Source organism: Carcharodon carcharias, chromosome 16 (genome assembly GCF_017639515.1).
Source record: "Carcharodon carcharias isolate sCarCar2 chromosome 16, sCarCar2.pri, whole genome shotgun sequence".
Classification (NCBI taxonomy): Eukaryota; Metazoa; Chordata; class Chondrichthyes; order Lamniformes; family Lamnidae; genus Carcharodon; species Carcharodon carcharias.
Genome location: NC_054482.1, coordinates 116892190 through 116898189, shown reverse-complemented (window position 1 = coordinate 116898189; position 6000 = coordinate 116892190).

Here is a 6000-nt window from a genome sequence, read left to right as displayed (position 1 = left end):
CAGGGGTCTGGACAGAGAACGTAGAGAGAAGCTGTTCCCACTCGTGAAAGGATCGAGGACATGAGGGCACAGGTTTAAGGTAATTGGCAAAAGAAGCAATGGCGACATGAGGAGAAACTTTCATGCAGAGAGTGATTAGGAATGTGCTTCCCGAGAGTTTGGTGGCAGCAGGGTCAATTGAGGCTTTCAAAAGAGAATTGGATTATTACCTGAAAAGGAAGAATGTGCAGGGTTACAGGGAGGAGGCACGAGATGAATTTCACATTTGGAGAGTGGCGCAGACACGATGGGCTGAATGGCCTCCTTCTGTGCTGAAATCATTCTGTGATTATCAAACAACACTTAACCCTAAGCCATGTAAGGAGATATTAGCACAGGTGACCAGAATCTTGGTCAAAGGTTCTAAGGAGCATCTCAAAAGAGGAAAGGTAGAGAGATGGCAAGGATTAGGGAAGGAATTCCAGACCTGAGGGCCCAGGCAGCTGAAGGCGAGTGATTAAGATTGGGGATACTCAGGAGGCCAGAGTTACAGGAAAGATCTCGAAGGATTGTGGAGCTGAAGAGGTTATAGAGATATTTGGGGGTAGGGATGCATAGGATGTGGTGCTGAGATCAGGGGACATAGATTCAAGATAAGTGGCAGAAGGTGTAGGGGGGATATGAGGAAGAACTTTTTTATGCAGAGGGTAGTGGGTGTCTGGAATTCGCTGCCCAAGTTGGTGGTAGAGGCAGAAACTCTAAACTCTTAAAAAGTACCTGGATCTGCACCTAAAGTGCTGTAAGCTGCAGGGCTATGGGCCGGGTGCAGGAAGGTGAGATTAGAAAGGGCACCTGGGTGTCCTCGGGCTGGCATGGACAAGATGGGCCGAATGGCCTCCTTCTGTGCTGTAAATTTTCTATGGTTCTATGGATTTGAATACAAAATTGAGGTGCTCCTGGTCAGGAAGCCACTGTAGGTCAGGGAGCACAGGGGTGATGGGTGAACAGGACTTCATGGAGCAGCACAGATCTGGATGAGCTGAGGTTCACAGAGGGTGGAAGATGGGGAGGTTGGCCAGGAGAGTGTTGAAATAATCGCACCTGGAACAAAAAACAATCAAATTCACGTTTCTCAACCCAACAAGATACATAGACATACATTGAAATTACAACATAGAAACAAGCCAAGCAGCCAACTCATCCAAGTCAGTGCTTATGCTCCCCATACAGGGCACCTCTCACCTCACTTCATCGCACCCCAGCAACACATCCTTTTATCCCTTTCTCTCTCATGTGTTTATCTAGCCTCCTCTTAAAATGCATTCATCAAGCCTGTCTGAGCTAGCGTTTGCACTGTTTTCCCAATGTTCTTTCACTCCTTATTGCCATTTTCCTTACTACATGCCTATAAGTATTTTGCTGTTGCGTGTTGGCTCTGAGTGTGTTGCTTCAGTCGATCGTCACTACCCAGCTAATCGCACCCTTTGTTTGGAGCAGTGTAGAGCAGCAGGAATGTGGCTCCTGTTGAACATGATCCTACCGCCATCACTCATTACCTGTGCAGGAGCTGCATGGAAGTGTGTAGAGGAGGAAAACGTGAATTGCAACAGCAAAAAAAAATGAAAGAGAATAGGCATAACAGGAAAACCCAGTAAACTGGAAAGTAATCTTTAAGAAATTGGGAAAGATTTTCCAATTTTGTGTTTGGCTGTGAGGCAGACACTAATGGAATGCACAAGGGAAAACTCAGAGGGCCTCAATACATCTGTGCAATCCACCAGTCAACCTGCAAACCTCTCGACCTCCTAAGTCCCTCTCCTCCTTTCAGACCCTCCCCTAAAACCTACCTCATTAACCAAATTTTTGGTCACCTGAGTGAACGTCTCCTTATGCGGCTCAGTGTCAAGCTTTGTTTGATAGTAACTCCTGTGAAGCACCTTGAAACACTGGCAGCGCTACAGAAATGCAGTCTGTTGTCCAGGCTGTGTGTGGCTCATGTTGGGGAGGCTTTATGGAACATGGTGCAGAGGGGGCTTACTCTGCCTTTCTTCCAAGGTCTTGTGACCCTTTGGAAAGTATACTTGAGCCACAGGGTATGGAGTGGTCAACACGGATAACTATACAATTAGTCTGTAGGTATTTAAGTTTCACTTTCATTTAAATTAAGTTTTATGATTGGATTGGTATATTCATGAGGCCGCACTTGGAGCACTGTGACTAGTTCTGGTCTCCATATGAAAAAAATAATACGACAATACAGGAGAAGATGTAAAAATAGATTTACTAGGATGATTCTGGAACTGAGGGGTTATGAGTATCAGGAAAGATTGAACAAGCTGGGGCTTTTCCCTTGAGAAAAAAGGTTCAGGGATGAGCTGATAGGGGTCTTTAAAACTACCAACGGGTTTGATAGGGTAAACATAGACAAATGTTTCCACATGTAGCTGAGACCAACACTAGGGGGAAAAAAGTAACATAATCACTATTAAATCAAACAGGGAATTCGTGGAAAAGCTTTTTATTCAGGTAGAGAGGAGGCAGTTTTTTTTTTATTCGTTCACAGGATGTGGGCATCACTGGCAAGGCCAGCGTTCATTGCCCATCCCTAATTGCCCTTGAGAAGGTGGTGGTGAGCTGCCTTCTTGAACCGCTGTACTCCATGTGGTGTAGGTACACTCACAGTGCCGTCTGGAGAATAAAGGTCAGTATATACAAATGGGACCCAACAGGCCACATCGATTATTTTGGCAAATCAATAAGGATGATTAAATCATCAATTGGGAACCCTTAAAGTACAAGCGACTTCATGTCTTAAAGGAACATATAACAGTAAATTCTAAATTATGACAGAACTAACATAAAACTGAACAAACATCATTTTGTTCCCTGCATCCACTAGGGACTCCAGCCCCTCTCCAAGTAACGGCACAAAAGTTGCTAGCTTTTGTGCAAGTGTACATTCAGTGTAAACCTAAAGAAAATTCAGGAATAAATCCAATAGGGAGCTGGGGAGAATCTTCTTTACCCAGAGAGTGGTGAGAATGTGGAACTCGCTAACACAGGGAGTGGTTGAGGTGAACAGTATCAATACGTTTAAGGGGAAGCTAGATAAATGCGGGGAAGAAAGGAATAGAAGGGTACGGTGATGGGGTGAGCTGTAGAAAGGTGAGAGGAAGCGCGTGTGGAGCTAAACACCAGCATGGACCAGTTGGGCCGAATAGCCTATTTCTATCCTTTGCATTGTGTGCAATATTAATTGTGTCAGTACAAGAGCGGGACATTTGCAAACCTGTTTTGCTGTTGGTGAGACTGGGGAAACCCAGGGGTCACCCTTATAGGTCAACTCAAACTGGCATGCTGAGGGGACTGACAGCTGCATAGCCAAGGAATGTCAAGACATGGTCATGGGTTATTCTTACACACTGACTCACAGCTGCTGAGACAGAAACTATGCACTTCAGAGAGCCATCTGAGGAGTGTAATGCTTTTCAGAAAAATTACTTAGTCAATTAAACTGCACCGGCAAACCACCCCAAACGAAACATTGGCACTTTCCCAGCTGTGTCACTAGATGCTCCAGGTTTAGCATCAGGTCATGTGAACCCACAGGGAGACTGGGAACTTCATATGAGCTTCAGGGAAACTATTTTCCAGGCGAATTTATTTTAGATTATTTTAAGGCCTCTTCGACGTGATGATGAATTCCATAATTCCCCGTCTGTCCAGGGCTCAGTGGGTCGCTACCCTCCACCCCAGATGGTTGTCGATTCAGGCCCCACTCCCAAGACTCACAAAGCCTCGGCTGACACTACCAGCACAATACTGAGGGAGCGTCGCACGGTCAAAGGGTCAGTACTGAGGGAGCACGGCACTGTCAAAGGGGCAGTACTGAGGGAGTGCCACACTGTTAGAGGGTCAGTAGTGAGGGAGAACCACACTGTCAGGGGGTCAGTATGGAGGGAGCGCCGCACGGTCAGAGGGTCAGTATTGAAGGAGTGCTGCACTGTCAGAGGGTCAGTGCTGAGGGAGTGCTGCACTGTCAGAGGGGCAGTACTGAGGGAGCACCGCACTGTCAGGGGGTCAGTACTAAGGGAGTGCTGCACTGTCAAAGGGGCGGTACTGAGGGAGCACTGCACTGTCAGGGGGTCAGTACTGAGGGAGCGGCGCAGTGTCAAAGGGGCAGTACTGAGGGAGCATGGGACTGTCAGAGCGGCAGTACTGAGAGAGTGCTGCACTGTCAGAGGGTCAGTAATGAGGGAGCACAACACTGTTAGGGGGTCGGTACTGAGGGAGCGCTGTACTGTCAGAGGGTCAGTACTGAAGGAGTGCTGCACTGTCAGAGGGACAGTACTGAAGGAGTGCTGCACTGTCAGAGGGACAGTACTGAGGGAGTGCCGCACTGTCAGAGGGGCAGTACTGAGGGAGTACCGCACTATCAGAGGGACAATACTGAGGGAACACCACACCGTCAGGGGGTCAGTACTGAGGGAGTGCTGCACTCTCAGAGGGTCAGTACTGAGGGAGTGCTGCACTTTCAGAGGGTCAGTACTGAGGGAGTGCTGCACTGTCAGAGGGTCAGTACTGAGGGAGTGCTGCACTTTCAGAGGGTCAGTACTGAGTGAGTGCTGCACTCTCAGAGGGTCAGTACTGAGGGAGTGCTGCACTGTCAGAGGGTCAGTACTGAGGGAGTGCTGCACTGTCAGAGGGTCAGTACTGAGGGAGTACTGCACTGTTGGAGGGTCAGTACTGAGGGTGTGCTTCAGTGTCAGAGGATCAGTACAGAGGGAGTGCTCATTATTGCTTATGGAATAAAAGGGACAGTAGCAATGTGGATACAAAATTGGCTGAAAAATAGGAAGCAGAGAGTAATGGTCAATGGATATTTTTCGGACTGTAGGAAGGTTTGTAGTGGAGTTCCCCAAGGGTCGGTATTGGGACCCTTGCTTTTCCTGAAATATATTAATGATCTAGATCTTGGTGTGCAGGGGACAATTTCAAAGTTTGCAGATGATATGAAGATTGGGACTGTTGTGGGCTGCGAGGAGGATGGTGTGAAACTTCAAGAGGACGTTGACAAGTTGGTGGAGTGGGCAGATGGGTGGCAGATGAAGTTCAGTGTGGAGAAACGTGAGGTGATTCATTTTGGTAGGAAGAACATGGACAGACAATATAAAATAAGGGGTGAAATTTTGAAGGGGGTGCGGGAAGCAGTAAGACTTGGGTGAATATGTACATAGATCATCAAAGGTAGCAGGACAGATGGAGAGAGCAGTTAATAAAGCATATAGTATCCTGAGCTTTACTAATAGGGGCATTGAGTACAAGAGCAGGTAGGTTATGCTGGATTTATATAAGACACTCGCTAGACCTCAGTTGGAGTATTGTGTACAGTTCTGGGCATCATATTATAGGAAGGAGGTGAACGCATTGGAGAGAGTGCAGAAGAGGTTTACAAGAATGGTTCCAGGGGTGAGAAACTTCAGTTACGAAGATGGACTGGAGAGGTTGGGACTGTTCTCCTTCGAGAAGAGAAGGCTAAGAGGAGATTTGATAGAGATGTTCAAAATCATGAGGGGACTGGACAGAGTAGAGAGTGAGGACCTGTTCCCACTCATAAAAGGATCAAGAACGAGAGGGCACCGAGTTTAAATTCATTTGCAAAAGAAGCAAATGTGATGTGAGAAAAAGCTTTTTTACACAACGAGTGGTTCGGGTCTGGAATGCACGGCCTGGAAATGTGATGAAGGCCGGTTGAACTGAGGCATTTAAGAGGACATTAGATGGTTACTTGAATAGAAACAATGTGCAGGGTTACAGAGAAAAGGTAGGGCAATGGCACTAAGTCATAATGCTCATTTGGAGAGCTGGTACAGACATGATGGGCTGAATGGCCTCTTTCTCTGCTGTTAAGGTTCTGCGATTCAGTGTTGGAGGTTGAGTGATGAGGGAGTGTTGTATTGCCGCAAGGTAAGTACTGAGGGAGTGCTGCACTGTCAGAAGGTGAGTACTGTGGGAGTGCTG